The sequence below is a fragment of the Vipera ursinii genome, assembly GCF_947247035.1.
Source record: "Vipera ursinii genome assembly, chromosome: Z".
Classification (NCBI taxonomy): Eukaryota; Metazoa; Chordata; class Lepidosauria; order Squamata; family Viperidae; genus Vipera; species Vipera ursinii.
This window is the reverse complement of record NC_139517.1, coordinates 29,701,191-29,716,983: the sequence shown is the minus strand read 5'-3', so window position 1 is coordinate 29,716,983 and position 15,793 is coordinate 29,701,191. Positions and strand designations below refer to the sequence as shown.

At 41.5% G+C, this 15,793-nt stretch overlaps 1 protein-coding gene across 1 annotated transcript in view; it reads right to left on the bottom strand.

The window, feature by feature from the left end:
* MPP2 (MAGUK p55 scaffold protein 2) overlaps positions 1–14,767 on the bottom strand; it is a 77,703-nt gene extending 62,936 nt beyond the window's left edge. The window contains exon 1 of the mRNA XM_083376270.1: positions 14,759–14,767. The gene's annotated coding sequence lies outside the window, so the exon portion shown is untranslated. The remainder of the gene's footprint in view (positions 1–14,758) is intronic.
* Between the last annotated feature and the right edge of the window lie 1,026 nt (positions 14,768–15,793).

The following is a 15,793-nucleotide window of genomic DNA, read 5'->3' as shown; positions in this document are numbered from 1 at the left end:
GGAAAAAATGAAGACTGCATTCAAGGAAAGAGAATTGCTAACCATAATTAAACATCGCAACCAAGGAAAAACACAAAGATTCAAAGCCAGGCTTGTAAGAGCTAAATATTTGAAGCCCTCTGCCTAGATCTCATTTGTTTTGCTTTTCCCACAATTACTTATTAATCTCATATTCTTTGAGATCAATATATTTTAAAAATGCAATTTCTCTTAAGTTTTTATTTAAAAAAATGCAATCAGAATAGAGTTGGAAGAGAGATGTCTTTTAGCCCAGCCCCTTGCTCAAACAGGAGACCCCATACCAGTGGTGGCGAACCTATGGCATGCGTGCCAGAGGTGGCACTCAGAGCCCTCTCTGTGAGCACGCGTGCCATCGCCCCAGCCCTGCCTCCCCCCGTGGCCCCCTCCTCACCAGTAACCCCCCCCAGAGGAGAGTTGCCCCTGGGCATGGCCCCTACAGAGCAGAGCAGCCAAGCACATAGCAGCTGGGCAGCAGGGACAAGATACCACCCTCGCGCCCCATCACATGCGGGTGATGCATTGGGGCATGGGCGGAGAGCGGGGCCAACATGGCACTGCAGGGCCGCCTGGGCGATCTGTAGCAGGCTGTGGAGGTGGTAGGTGGCCCTGAGGGCGGGCAGGGCAGGGGACGGAGCGAGGGTGGGGCAGGGGGCAGGGTAGGATGCTTTTGGGGCACTTGGTCTCTAAGAGGTTTGCCATCACTGCCCTATACCATTTCAGACAAGTGGCTGTCCAGTCTTTTCTTAAAAGCCTCCAGTGACGAAGTACCTACAACTTCTGAAGGCAAGCTGTTCCCCTGGTTAATTGTCCTCACTGTTAGGAAGTTTCTCCTTAATTCCAGGTTGATTCTCTCCTTGATTAGTTTCCATTCATTGTTTCTTGTCTTGCCTTCTGGTGCTTTGGAAAATAAATTGACCCCCTCCTCTTTGTGGAAACCTCTCAAATACTGGAATACTGTTATTATTTCTCCTTCTTTTCTCTAGACTAGCCAACCCCAAATCCTGCAACCGTTCTTCATATGTTTTAGTTTCCAGGCCTTTAATCATCTTAGTTGCTCTTCTTTACATTCTTTACCTCAGTAATACAGATAATAAATATAGTTTATTGTTTACATACATATACTGAACAGCATGCTGACATTTCTTTTTTAGGTGATGCTGAAAGATTGTACAGCAATCATTTGAAGTTGCAATTGACTCAAAAACAGGGATTTACAATCTATGTTTGAAGATCAGTTCCATTCTGTGATCATGTGACCTAACTTCAGGTGCATGGGAGTGTAATTGCATCTATCGTTATTTGCAGCATTTTGCTAAAAACTGGCACTTACTTTCAGTTTTTAGCAGAACCATAGCTATAGTGGACCATTTGTTTGCTTAACAACTGCAGCATTTCTTATGGCCATTTTACAACTGCTTGTTCACAAAAAAGGTCATAAAATTTGGTCACTCATATGACTGACCTGTTTTATGACCATTACAACAACATGATGGGCAGGCTCAATCATGTTCATATGTAGAGGACTATCTGTATAATTGGAAATGGTGAGCATGCTTTAAAATTGGAGAAAGAAACATCAAGAGCCTACACTCTGTTGATAACATTACAATATCTTGATAGCTAAAAATGCAAAGCATTGCCAAGCCCTAGTACTAAAAGTAAAAGAACATAATAGAAAAAAATGGAACTAAAATTAAATACAAAGAAGACCAACTAATGACAACAAGCAGAACCACCAGCCTCAGAATTGGCAAAGTGGCCTTTTAGGATCAGCTAACAACAGTAATGGAATAAGCAAACAAGAAATACAATATAGACTAGCATTTAGTAGACCAGCCACAAAGGCCTTAGAAGAGATACTCAAATGCAGCACTGTATCTAATTAAAATCATGCTGTGATACTCTATGGAAGCAAAAGTTGGACTTTAAAGAAGTAGGATAGTAAGAGTATTGACGCCTTTCAACTTTGGTTTGGGGAAGTCTCCTGAGGATACTACGGACAGCCAAGAAAACATGCTAACGGATCAGCAAATAAATCAACTAGAGTTCTCATTCAAGGTACAAATAACCAGGTTCAAATTATCCTATTTCAGTCCATTATGCAAAGACCTAACTCCCTGAATAAGGCTTTAGCACTAGGAAAGGTGAAACAAAGAAGAGGATGACCAGCACAAGGACTCAGTTATAGTGGCAATAAGTACCCTATTGGGAGTCTTGAATTAACAGAGATAAATCATCACGGAGAAATGAAAAATGACTCAACAGTATATAATTAATCAATCAACAGTTTTATTATATCATGATAAGAAAAATATTATTCTGAAAAGAATGTTAAACTTTTATTACTATAAATTCCAACTATAAACAATGCAATATTATTCTGCTTAAGTTAGGAATCTACAACTATAATTTTTTGTTGTTAGTTGCGAAGTCATGTCCAGCCCATCACAACCCCATGGACAATGTTCCTCCAGACCTTCCTGTCCTCTACCATCTTCTGGAGTCCATTTAAGCTCACGCCTACTGCTTTAGTGACTCCATCCAGCCACCTCATTCTCTGTCGTCCCCTTCTTCTATTGCCCTCAATCTTTCCCAGCATTAGGCTCTTCTCCGGTGAGTCCTTCCTTCTCATTAGGTAGCCAAAGTATTTCAGTTTCAACTTCAGGATCTGGCCTTCTAAAGAGCAGTCAGGGTTGATCTCCTCTAGGACTGACCGGTTTGATCGCCTTGCAGTCCAGGGAACTTGCAGGAGACTTCTCCACCACCATAGTTCAAAGGCCTCAATTTTTTGGTGTTCAGCTTTTCTTATGGTCCAACTTTCACAGCCATACATTGCAACTGGGAAGACCATAGCCTTTACTATATGCACTTTTGTTGGCAGGGTGATGTCTCTGCTTTTTAGTGTGCTGTCTAGATTTGCCATTGCTTTCCTCCTCAGGAACAAGTGTCTTTTAATTTCTTGGCTGCAGTCCCCATTTGCAGTGATCTTGAAGCCCAGCAAAATAAAATCTGTCACTACCTCCATTTCTTCCCCATCTATTTGCCAGGAATTGAGAGGGCCGGATGCCATGATCTTGGTTTTCTTAATGTTAAGTTTTAACCCACCTTTTGCACTCTCCTTCTTCACCCGCAACAAGAGGCTCTTTAGTTCCTCTTCACTTTCTGCCATTAGAGTGGTATCATCTGCATATCTTAGGTTGCTGATATTTCTCCTGGCAATCTTAATTCCAACCTTTGATTCATCTAGCCCTGCCTTTCTCATGATGTACTCTGCATATAAGTTAAATTGGCAAGGTGGCAGTATATAGCCTTGCCAGACTCGTTTCCCAATTTTGAACCAATCGGTGGTTCCGTGTCCAGTTCTCACTGTTGCTTCTTGACCCGCATATAGGTTTCTTAAGAGACAAATAAGATGGTCTGGTACTCCTATCTCTTTAAGAACTCGCCACAGTTTGCTGTGAACCACACAATCAAAGGCTTTAGCATAGTCAATGAAGCAGAAGTAGATGTTTTTCTGGAACTCCCTAGCTTTCTCCATGATCCAGCGTATGTTGGCAATTTGATCTCTAGTTCCTCTGCCTTTTCGAAATCCTGCCTGTACTACTGGTAGTTTTCGATCCACATACTGCTGGAGTCTAGCTTGTAGGATTTTAAGCATAACTTTATTAGCATGTGAATTGAGTGCAATGGTGTAATAGTTTGTACATTCTTTGGCACTGCCTTTCTTTGAAATTGGAATGTAAACTGATCTTTTCCAATCCTGTGGCGACTGTTGAGTTTTCCACATTTGCTGGCAAATTGAGTGTAGCACTTTTACTGCGTCTTTTAAGATTTTGAATAGCTCAGCTGGAATACTGTCACCTCCACTAGCTTTGTTGTTGCTCAGCTTTCCTAAGGCCCACTTCACTTCACATTCTAGGATGTCTGGCTCGAGGTCAGTGACCACCTCATTGTGATTATCAGGGATGTTAAGCTTGTTCTTGTATACTTCTTCTGTGTAATTTTGCCATCTCTTCTTAATTTCTTCTGCCTCTGTTAGGTCCCTGCCATTTTGGTCCTTTATCCTGCCCATTTTTGCATGAAATGTTCCCTTTATCTCTCCAATTTTCTTGAAGAGATCTCTGGTCCTCCCTATTCTATTGTTTTCTTCTATTTATTTGCACTGTTCATTTAAGAATGCATTCTTATCTCTTCTAGCTATTCTCTGGAATTCTGCATTCAATTGGGTGTATCTTTCTTTTTCTCCCTTGCCTTTTGCTTCTCTCCTTTCCTCAGCTATTTGCAAAGCTTCCTCAGAAAGCCATTTTGCTTTCTTGCATTTCTTTTTCTTTGGGATGGTTTTAGTTGCTACCTCTTGTACAAAGTTGTGAACCTCTGTCCATAGTTCTTCAGGCACTCTGTCTATCAGATCTAATTCCTTAAATCTATTTGTCACCTCTACTGTATATTCATCAGGGATATGATTTAGTTCATACCTGAGTGGCCTAGTGCTTTTCCCTACTTTCTTCAGTTTAAGCCTAAATTTTGCAACAAGAAGCTCATGGTCTGAGCCACAGTCAGCTCCTGGTCTTGTTTTTACTGACTGTATAGAGCTTCTCCATCTTTGGCTGCAGGGCACATAGTTAATCTGATTTCTGTGTTGACCGTCTGGTGATGTCCATGTGTAGAGCCATCTCTTGGGTTGTTGGAAAAGAGTGTTTGCTATGACCATCATATTCTCTTGGCAAAATTCTATCAGCCTGTGCCCTGCTTCATTTTGTACTCCAAGGCCAAACTTGCCTGTTATTCCGCTTATCTTTTGGCTTCCTACGTTAGCATTCCAATCTCCCATGATGATAAGGACATCATTTTTTGCTGTTAGTTCTATAAGGTGCTGTAGGGCTTCATAGAACCGGTCAATTTCATCTTCTTCAGCACTGGTGTTTGGGACATAGACTTGGACTACTATTCAGTCTTGTCATCTCTTGTTTGACCATGTCCAGCTTTCCTGGATTCATGGATCTTACATTCCAGGTTCCTATGGAGAAAAAATCTTTACAGCATCGGACTTTCCTTTCACCATCAGACACATCCACAGCTGAGCGTCCTTTCGGCTTTGGCCCAGTTGCTTCATTCTTTCTGGTGCTACTAGTACTAGCCCTCTGTTCTTCCCCAGTAGCATATTGGATGCCTTCCAACCTGAGGGGCTCATCTTCCAGCATCATATCATTTTGCCTTTTGGTACTGTCCATAGGGTTTTCATGGCAAAGATACTGGAGTGGGTTGCCATTTCCTTCTCCAGTGGATCACGTTTTGTCAGAACTCTCTGCTATGACCTTTCCGTCTTGGGTGGCCCTGCACGGCATAGCTCATAGCTTCATTGAATTACGCAAGCCCCTTCGCCAAGACAAGGCAGTAATCCATGAAGGGGAACTATAATTTTAAGTTACAGTAAAAACCCAAATCTTTCTTTCTCCTGTGTATAACTATTTACTACACTAAATAGAGGTTAGATCAGGGGTGTCAAACTCAATTTCATTGAGGGCCGCATCAGCACTGCGGTTGCCCTCAGGGGGCTGGGTGGGTGTGGCCTGGGTGGGTGTGGCCTACTGGGTGGGCGTGGCTAGAGTGCATATGGCCTACTGGGTGGGCGTGGCCAGCTCTACATCGTTCGCATCAAGGGTGCCTATGGGGGCCTGGGCAGGAGTGGGACAGATCTGAGGGTCTCTGGCAGAAGGAGGGTCTCTGGGCCAGGGCCAAGGCAGTGAGGGCCATTCCCTCACTGTTTCCAGGATGGCTTCGCGGGCTGCATGAAACCACTTTGCGGGCCGGATCTGGCCCCCGGGCCTTGTGTTTGACATGTCTGGGTTAGATAGAAGAAAGTAAGCCTTGGTTCTTATTGGACCTTAACAAATACAGCTGTAATGGAATACAGTGAAGTTGGGGTGTAAGCTCTTAGAAGCAAATCCTTCCAGCTGGATTGAGAGGTTACTCATTTTGTGACTAGTTTCCTGTAAGGGTCATTGCCAAAGAACTAAAAACACATTTTCCCAAAGGATTGATGAACTGGTTCAATTTCCTCAAAGCAATCAAATTGCTTCTTTTTCTTGCAAGATTGATGTTAGCAATAATCCATGGGCTTATCTAGACAAGAAGCACAATCAGGAATACTATGTCTTTCTTTATTGTTAAGTTACATTAACAGAAGTTTACAAGACTGAAAGTATTTCTCCTTCCCCCTTCCTTTTGCTTTTACACTCTAGAAAACTAGGAAGGATCCCTTCTGAAATTTTTCCCACACCATCCTCTCTTTGGATGAACTGAACTTTTACATGCTGGTCATCCAGTATGTCCCTCTCCTTCCTGTCTCCTCAGGCCATTCCCACAGTCCATTACACTCCCAGACACTAGGAAAAATATTGCAAGAAAAATATTAATTATTATTATTATTTTCTTCCAAACAATAGAACTGTTCTATTTCTTTCTCCAATAGCACTGGGAGATGGTAAAGGCTGACAGAGAGGAGCTGGCTCAAGACATTCAGTAAACTTACAGCTAAATGGGGATTTGAACCAAGATCTCCCTAAACTTGTTGAACACAATGCTAAATTTCACTGAATATTAACATTTTTTTCAGCAATTGTCTCTTTTTGTAAGACCTAGCGGTGCAATTCATGAGCTGATGCATCCCGAGGTGAGGTGCAGATGAACCAGCTATATGTGAAAAAAATACAGATGTTCTTATAAATTCTAAAGTTTTAGCCAATATTCCTTGTATGATTTCTTGGTAAACAAAATAGCCATTTGGGCTGATCTCTTCTAATGTGTTCCATTATTAGTCCAACCCTCACTGACTGTTCACAAGAGAAATCTCAACCCAATCTGCTGACAGGAGGAAAATATTAGTCAGAGAACTGACATGCTCACGAGTAGCAGTTAATCAATAATTGGAGAATCAATAATACATTAGGAATGGAGTTGGTCCTAATTAAGAGGCGAGATGCAGCCTTTCCTTACAGGAAGTATAGACTGAACTGTATAAAAGAATCTCAGAATCAAAAAACAGATTCAAATAAGGATTGTTGGTAGCCCAGCCTAAATTGTGAAGACAGAAGGCAAGGTCATACAACTTTTACTCTGGTTACCATATCTATTTTCTGGGATTTTACATGTAAGAAAAAAAAATCTCTAACAAGGATTCTTAGGTGGTTAGACTCCAGACTGTCTATAAAACCTGCAGGATCCCACACACCCAAATTGCAGTAATCAGAGGGTGAAAACAAGAAACATATTATAATTTAATGCATACCTACAAAACAGGACTCAATCAGTTCTTGGTATTCCACCCTCTTATTTCAGATGTTTGCACTGTGATTTATGATCACTTAATAGAATTCTGGACTGGCCTTTAGGCTTTCAACATTATCTTATTTTTTCACATCTTGGACACAGGCAAACAGAAACTACAGATTCCAGGGCAGAAAACTGTTGAACACAAATTATGTTTCCCATCTGTATAAGGATCATCTAAGGATGCTTCTGGGATATGCAAATCTCAAAAGCAAGAGGAGGAGGAGGATGACAAGCAGGAATAATAAAGCACAATAAATTCCTTAAAGATTAGAATAGCTTCCATTTGCCTGCTGCATTTTCAATCTTATCAAATCCTTGCTTTTGCTGCTACATTAAAAATGTTTTTATACCGGGACTTCCGGTGGTGACGCGACGCCGAAGACAGCCGTTTTCGGGCTGCCCGCTCCGCAGCTGTGTTTTTCCATCGTAAACAGCGCCGATCAGCTGTTTAGATGGATTTGAAGCCCCCTCCTCGGGAGAAGAGGAGGGGGTGAGGCCCCAGGTAGGGGTTGAGCTCTCCGGGGCCGCCTGAGCTGAGAGTTTGGGCGGCTGAAGGATTGAGCCCCCCCGAAGCCTGGGTTGCTCCGAGCTGCGCAGCGCCCCTGCTCCGGGATTTTTGGAGCAGAGCCAGGCGTTAGCAACCACCCCTGCCAAAAGGAAATACTTTTGATTATCAAGATGCAGGCAGAGCGGTACAGGAGGTCAAGGTGATGTGGACTCTTATCTTTACTCTCTAGCTCAATGGATTTTATAGCTTTAAAGTGAAAGTGCGCAATAAGTGAAAGTGGGGGAAGATGGCGGCTAAAACTTCTAAAGCTCTTCGGAGTGCGGGGTCTTCCCTGGTGCAACAGACCTCATTGCAAGCTTTGCTTCCTCCTGCACCTCCTCCGGCATTGACGCTTAAGGATTTACAAGATGCTCTTGGAAAGCATTCACAATTGATGTCTGACATGATGGATGAAAAGTTGAAAAAGCTGGAGGAGAAAATGGAGGAGAAAATGGAGAAATTGGAGAAGAAGATGGAAGAGAAGTTTAGAGCAATGAGGGTGGACATGTTGTCTATGATTGAATCTGTAGCTGAATGTGTGCAACAGCTGGATGTAAAAGTGGAGGCTCTCAGTCAAAAGAACTCTATATTAGAAGCAAAGTTATTAGAAAATGAAAATATAAGGGATAAAATGGACGGAGAATTGAGCCTTGTTCAGTATCATCAGATGCAGTATGCTATTAGAATCAGGGGTTTAAAGGAGAATTGTAAAGAAGATTTAAAGCAGCTGATTTCTGAGGCTCTGGAAGGGGTATTGGGCCTGCCAGCATCTGAAATTGAGGGAAATATGGACAAACTTTTTCGTGTAAATTCATGGATTGCAAGACAGAGGAAGTTACCCAGAGATGTGGTGGTCTATTTTACAAAGAGAGTAATTAGAGATGAAGTTATTCAAGCTGCTTATGATACTAAATTGGTAGTGGCTGAGCAAGAAGTCTTGGTTTTAAAAGAGATTCCTCCGAAGATTTTAAGGAGAAAGAAAGATTTTGCATTTCTAGTACAGGAACTTAAGAAATGTGATATTAAGTTTAGATGGGAGATTCCAGTTGGACTGGTGGTGACGCACGAAGGTAAAAGACATCGTTTGGTTACTGTGGCCCAGGCACGTGATTTTTATAGCAATGTGTTAAAAGCAACCCCCCTATCATTTTTGGAAGCTGTAAAGGGATACGGCGAGGGAAAGCTTCAAGATGTTGCAGATAGACAGACAGAGGACAATGGTGTTGGAGGGGATCAAGTTACAGTCTCATCGGTTGTTGCAGGAGGCCAGAGGATGACGCGTGCTGCCCTAAGAAGAGCGAGACGAGAGCAAGAGCAAGACCAGCAGAAAGTTATGGAATCTCCAAAGCGTACTTACAGTGAAGCTGTGGGAGGGGCGCGGTCCAAAGAAGTTATGGGGGTCATGACAGACGTGCTCCAAAAGGTTTGGAGCGTCAAGATTGGTGATTAAATTTTTAAATTAGAATGTCAATGGATTAAATTTATCATAGAGGAGAAAGAAAGTTTTTTTTAATATTTAACACAATTTAAGATTGATGTTATTTGCTTGCTAGAAAAGTATATTAGGGTTATGGACTAAAAGTATGTGTTGAACTAAGAATGGGTACGCAAGCTCCTAATTAACAACAAGTTGTCTTAGAGACTGCCTAAACCTTTTTTTACTCTTTTTATTTGAACTCAAGGATGATCTGGAACTGCGAGACATTTGGTGTGATACATGCAAGAACTATTTTTGATCATAGTTTAGTTTGGTTGGAGATTATTAAGGTTAACAGAGATAGGCGCTTTTGGCGCGTAACTGAGAATTTGTTTAGAAATTAGAGAAAGGTGGGAGAATGCAAATAGTAGGTGAAAGGTTTTTTTCTTTTTTTTGAAATTAATATGAATAAGGACTGGGATTAAGAAAATCTATTCTGAGTAAAGCTCTTTTTCAGTTTTCCTCTTTTTCTTTTTTACTTTATTTGTAATATTAATATTGTTTGTATTCATTTTATATGAGCTAGAGGGAGATAGAATTAATAGTTTATTGTTGATAACATAGGGGTGCTTATGTTTGTTTTTCGATTTTATACCCTGTATTTAGCTCTGGGAAGTCGGGGGTGGGAGGAGGGAATGGGGGAGAGGGATAGGGAGGGCTAGATAGGGGTGGGGGAGGGGGGATTAAAGTCAAAATGTATTGTAAAACTTTTTAAATAAAAATGTTTTTATACCACATATTGCTCTTGTTGTCTACATAAGCCTTAAGGTTGCAAAGTAAGCAACTCTTATGGAATTGCTTTAATAAACAAAAATCAGCAGTAAATTTTTGGGGACTTTGAGCTAGTATGGGCATTAAATTTTGGAGTATGACTTAGGCAGAATGGAATTCCAATTTCCAATCTCAATTCCAATTTAGATGGAGAAGAATTGGGAAAGAAAATATTCAATGAGTTCATACCATAGAATGGCAGTAAAACATTGGGTGCATATTTGCTAAACTGTTTGTGGAGCATGGAGTATTCACAAACTGGAATATTTTTGTTTGGAAATGTTTTAAACAATTTAACTTTATAAAGTGAAGGGAAAAATGCTTATGAGATTCCATTAGATAGAAATGTGGGATATAAATTGATTGTGTGTCATAAGGTTGTTTTCAGTGACCTTATAGATAGATTTCCCCCTTACCCCTTGACAATCTATCCCCAATGGGGTATAAATAAAAGGTCAGTGGAAAGACATTCAACGAAGAAGGAAAAAGGTTGGAAAGAGAGTGACATAGAAATAATTTCTTTGTTCTCCTACAGAGCAGCTTCAGGTTTCCCTTGTTAGCTATGACTTTTAAGTTGCATGGTTAACTTTATTGTTTTTAACTATTTTAACTTCTCTTGAAGCTATTTTGTATGTCCTCAGGAAAATGATTGAAAATAATTATTTGAGAAAGTGATTCAAGATTATAGAAGATTGCAGAAATCCTCACTGAATGCAAGGTGAGCTATATCTAGATCCCAAAAGATGTTTTATTTTTAAGAATAATTTAGAAGGGAAAACCATGGCCATCATCATTCCTAAGGGGGGGGGGATATACTTCCTTATGCATCTCCTGCATAGGTTGTATGCAAACAGCATAAGTAACAATATATTTTTCCCACTATTTGACAGCAGGTAGAAGGATCATTAAGAGAGATCATTTAGAGCAGCTGTTCACAGTATGAACACCTTGGGCAGTCATGGATGGTTGACTGAGGGTAATAAATATGTTTAAGGGACAGGAAAAATAGCAGTAGGAATTTGAGCTTGTACTCATGTTGCTTTTAGGAAAGCATCAATCTTTCACAAAGCAGTCCTCTATATCTTTCATGCATACACAGGCCATCATAATCTATTCATCCACTAATCCCATGTGCCCCAATTCAGCAGTCCAAGGAAATCAACATCATTATGACATATCCATTCAAAATTATCAACGTCAGCACCAACACACTTGTGCATTATGCCGAAATGAGTTCACGTGACAGGGGGGGGCAAACAGACCACTAATCTCTTTGGTGTGCCAGCCTATCATCACATTTCATATTATGTAATATGCTGTGCACTCCACCTCCACAGAGTGCAATCTTAGTAGCTTTCTATTTTTACAGAGACACACATACAGAGTCTTATTGTGATGGATTTTTTTTTAAAAAAAGGAAATGCAGATCATTCAGGGCCATTTTGAAAATAAAATCTCAAGTATGTTTCAAAATTTGGCTACAACTGGGATTGCACATGCTGAAAAGAAATGTTAAATATAGCTATACTCTCTTATCTACTGGAATTTTAAACATCCAATTGCTTTTCTCCTCTTGCCTCAACCCGCTCCCCCAACCCACACAAAAAAATTCTCAAAAGCTAGGTCAGCAACTAAAAATCTAAGACTAATGGATAGGATAATGTAAAAGTGTAAATTTTACCATATAAAACACTCATTCTCACAAAATGTGGATTCATGGATGATGCATTGACACATATAAACTATTTATGAATTAAGCCTTAATGATCATGAGTAATCACACTGGTTTGGTGTGGGGGGGGGATGGCTGGCTGAAAAACAAAGACACTTTATTATGCCAAATAAATTTAAAATTAATCTGCAAAATTAATGTGATCTGCTTTCTCCCCCCCCCCTCCAATAATATAATCTGTGCAACTTTCACCTTTTTGCCATCAGAACAATTTGGAATAAATATTTAGACAGAATGTGCAGAACGGTCCATGGCATAGCACAGCTGGCTGAATTCAAATAAATAACACATTATCCGTAAAAGTTGGTTCTTTATAAAAGTGTTATGTCAGAAACTAAAATTAACTAAATGGACTTTGTCAATGATGTAACAGAGATTGGGCACTTACAATATATCCAACAATAAATTATTACTTTGGTGGTTAACGCAACAGACTAGAAACCAGGAGATTGGGAATTCTAGTCTCACTTAGGCATGAAAGCTGGCTGGGTGATTTGAGCAAGTCACTCTCTCTCAACCCAGTGCACCTCGCACGGTTGTTGTTGGGTGGAAAATAGGAGGAAAGAGTATTAGGAATGTTCGCTGCCTTGGCTTATTTATAAAAATAATAAGGTAAAGGTAAGGTAAAGGTTCCCCCGCACATGCGTGCTAGTCGTTTCCGACTCTAGGGGCCGGTGCTCATCTCCGTTTCAAAGCCGAAGAGCCAGCGCTTGTCTGAGGACGTCTCCGTGGTCATGTGGCCGGCATGACTAGACGCCAAAGGCGCACGGAACGCTGTTACCTTCCCACTGTAGTGGTCCCTATTTTTCTACTTGCATTTTTTACGTGCTTTCGAACTGCTAGGTTGGCAGAAGCTGGGACGAGTAACAGGCGCTCACTCTGCTATGCGGCACTCGGGATTCAACCCGCCAAACTGCCAAACTTCTGATCGACAGGCTCAGCGTCCTAACCCACTGAGCCACATAGAACATAAAATAAAGGCAGGAGTAAATAATCTAAAATTGAAAATGTGCAAAATAAATCACAGCTTGCCTTGTGCATGACTGATCATTAGCCAGCAACAATCACTTTAATACAGTTTCAAAGTAGTGCTAGAGAACTTTGCCTATTCTAGATGTGATAGATCCCTAAAATCAGCATGGTCATTGACCAAGAATCAGGGGAAGGCAATTCAAAACTCTTGGAGACTAGAGGCTTGGTTACTCCTGAATTTTTGTGCTGGTTGAAACCCATGGTTCAAATATTTACTCAGCCACGTATCTAATTAAGTGACTTCAGTTCTACTTTCTCAATTCAACCTACCTCAAAAGATTGTTGTAAGGAGGGGAGGAGAGTCAGCCACATAAGCGACAAAGCAAGAGCACATCTCCTAATTTTTTTAAAAAAACAGCATCTTGTATACTCCTAGCTACATACAGTGTGAGAAAAGAGAAAACATAGAATGTAATTTCTTTTTCTCATTAAGTCTAAACAGGTTTCCAGAATCTCTGAATTCCCAAGAGTTGGGTGTGTGTGCACTATATCAGGTATCCTAGACATCCAAACAGGTAATCTATCTAAAATTCAGAAATGCAGACCACCACCTACTTTGTGTTAATTTGCTGCAAAACACTAATACTGTACAGTTGCCATATTATGGAATAATGCAGAGACCTAGGGAGTTGAATATTGTGAGAAGGTGTGCCATCCATTTTGTCTATCAGCACACTATGATGAAATAAGGCAAAGCAATTTAAAGAAAAGGACCGCTTTTAAAATACCCAGGGAATGGTGAAGATTTAGTGATTTAAAGGCATATTATGGTTTTTCTGCACTTATTTCAGAGGGGAAAAATACTTTTGACCAGCAAAAAGAAAATATTCATTCATTCATGCCCCAGTAAGAGAACATCACTCAACTGGATTTGAAAGGAATCATCATCATCATCATCATCATCATCATCATCATCATCATCATCATCTTACCAGAAACAAGCTGCAAACCATTTCACCCATTCCTCTGAAAGCAATTCCCACCGAGACTTAATTCAAAGTAGACTCACATACTGGATCGCACTACAACTAAACCCATGTAGTACAATGATTGCCATTTTGCACAATACACTAAGCCATATCCTGACTACCGATATTTTGGCTTAATAATACCGATCGCCTAATCCAATTTGTGATTCAGTGTGTTATGAAAGCCCAGAAATTTGGCATACATCGTGGTTCAATTAACCATAGTTAAATACGTCACATGAACCCAGCTATTCTCTGTGATGTGGATAATACACATCTCCTCCCCTTTTTTCCAGCGAGGAATCGGAGGAATTATATTCATCATTTCAGATCTCTTCCAAGCCGTACCACACTTAAAGCCGCGAACAATCTAAAATGAAACAACAGCAAGAGCTCGCACGCGCAAGGCTACTCAGGGCGTAAGGATTAAACGAGAGACGGAGAGGAAAGAGAGAATGCAGTACTCTGGCAAATCTGCCCATTAAATAAACAGAGAGATCGGAAAGGATCCGCGTGGTTTTGGAGTGAACAGATTTGAAAGAAGAAGGGATGGAAGGAAGACGGGTTTCGGTGGAGGGAGCAAATCTTCAACGACAGCTAAATCTCAAGATAAAAGAGATTTTGTTTAGGGTTAGAGGCGAGATGACAATGCAAAGGAAGAACCGGGGCGACAGTGAGGGAACATTCCAGCCGAGAGGAGCGAAATGGGTTGGAGTGGGAAGGAGGAGACACTAAAACCGTGGGAAGGCTTACAGTGGCTTACTGCTCCGTCCCACTCCCTTTATTAAAGACAGAGTCGGGACAGGAGAGAAGGAAAGAGAAAGGGAGGGGAAGGGGCGCGCAGAACGAAAGAAGAGGGAAAAGCTGGCAGCCCTCACCTGTTTATGGTGGTGATTAGAGCCGGAGACTGAGTGGCAACACCAAGTCCCTCGTTCTCTTGATCTTGGAGATTCGCGGCTTCGTAGCTGAGCTTTGCCTTGGCTTGACTAGGAACCGGCTCGGATCACTTCTTGACGTCGCCTCTAGGGGTTTTAAAGGGGCAACACTTCACAGACAGATGCGCTGGGCCCCACCAAGCCCCACTTTGCGGGAAAAGCTTTCTTTTCAGGCTTTTTCTTATTATTTCACAAGCAAAGTACACGCGATCGGGTTTTGGTTGGATATGGCTCACCCATTAAATTTGGCCGAAGGAAGAGGCCATGTCTTTGAACAGGGAAAGAACATAGAGATGCCATGTCTCTTTTTTCACACACTCCTTTGATGAGTTTGCAGACATGTTGGCACCCTAATTGGCCAATTATTTTTCATCATAGCTTGTCATAACACCACCCAAAATTGTGTTGATACCATAAACCATGATTGTGTAACAAGATTAACTATGGATAACAAAGAGAGCCACAGATAAGGTTCCACTTGCTATTATGCTAAAATTTGTTTTTGATTTAGTATGAACCCAGCCAGGTGCAGCATACTTGTCCGCCAGCATCTGGCGGACAAAATCGCTCAGATTCGGGCCGGTCTGGACTCCGACTGGGCAGAGTCTGACGGGGGGGAGATGAGCGGTCTTAGAAATGTTATCTGGGAAGAATTCGACCCTGTGACTCCGGAAGAGGTGGACAGGATCATGGGGAGGCTGAGTTCCAATACGTGTTTACTAGACCCGTGCCCCTCCTGGCAGGTGTATGCAGCTCGGGAGGAGAAACGAGGCTGGCTCCAGGCAGTAATAACTGCTTCTTTGAGGGAGGGTAGCTTCCCTGCCACCTTGAAGGAGACGGTGGTGAGGCCCCTCCTCAAGAAGCTTGCCCTGGACCCAGCCATTTTGAACAACTATCATCTGGTCTCCAAGCTTCGCTTTCTTGCGAAGGTTGTTGAGAGCATGGTGGCACATCAGCTCCCTCTGTTCCTGGAGGAAA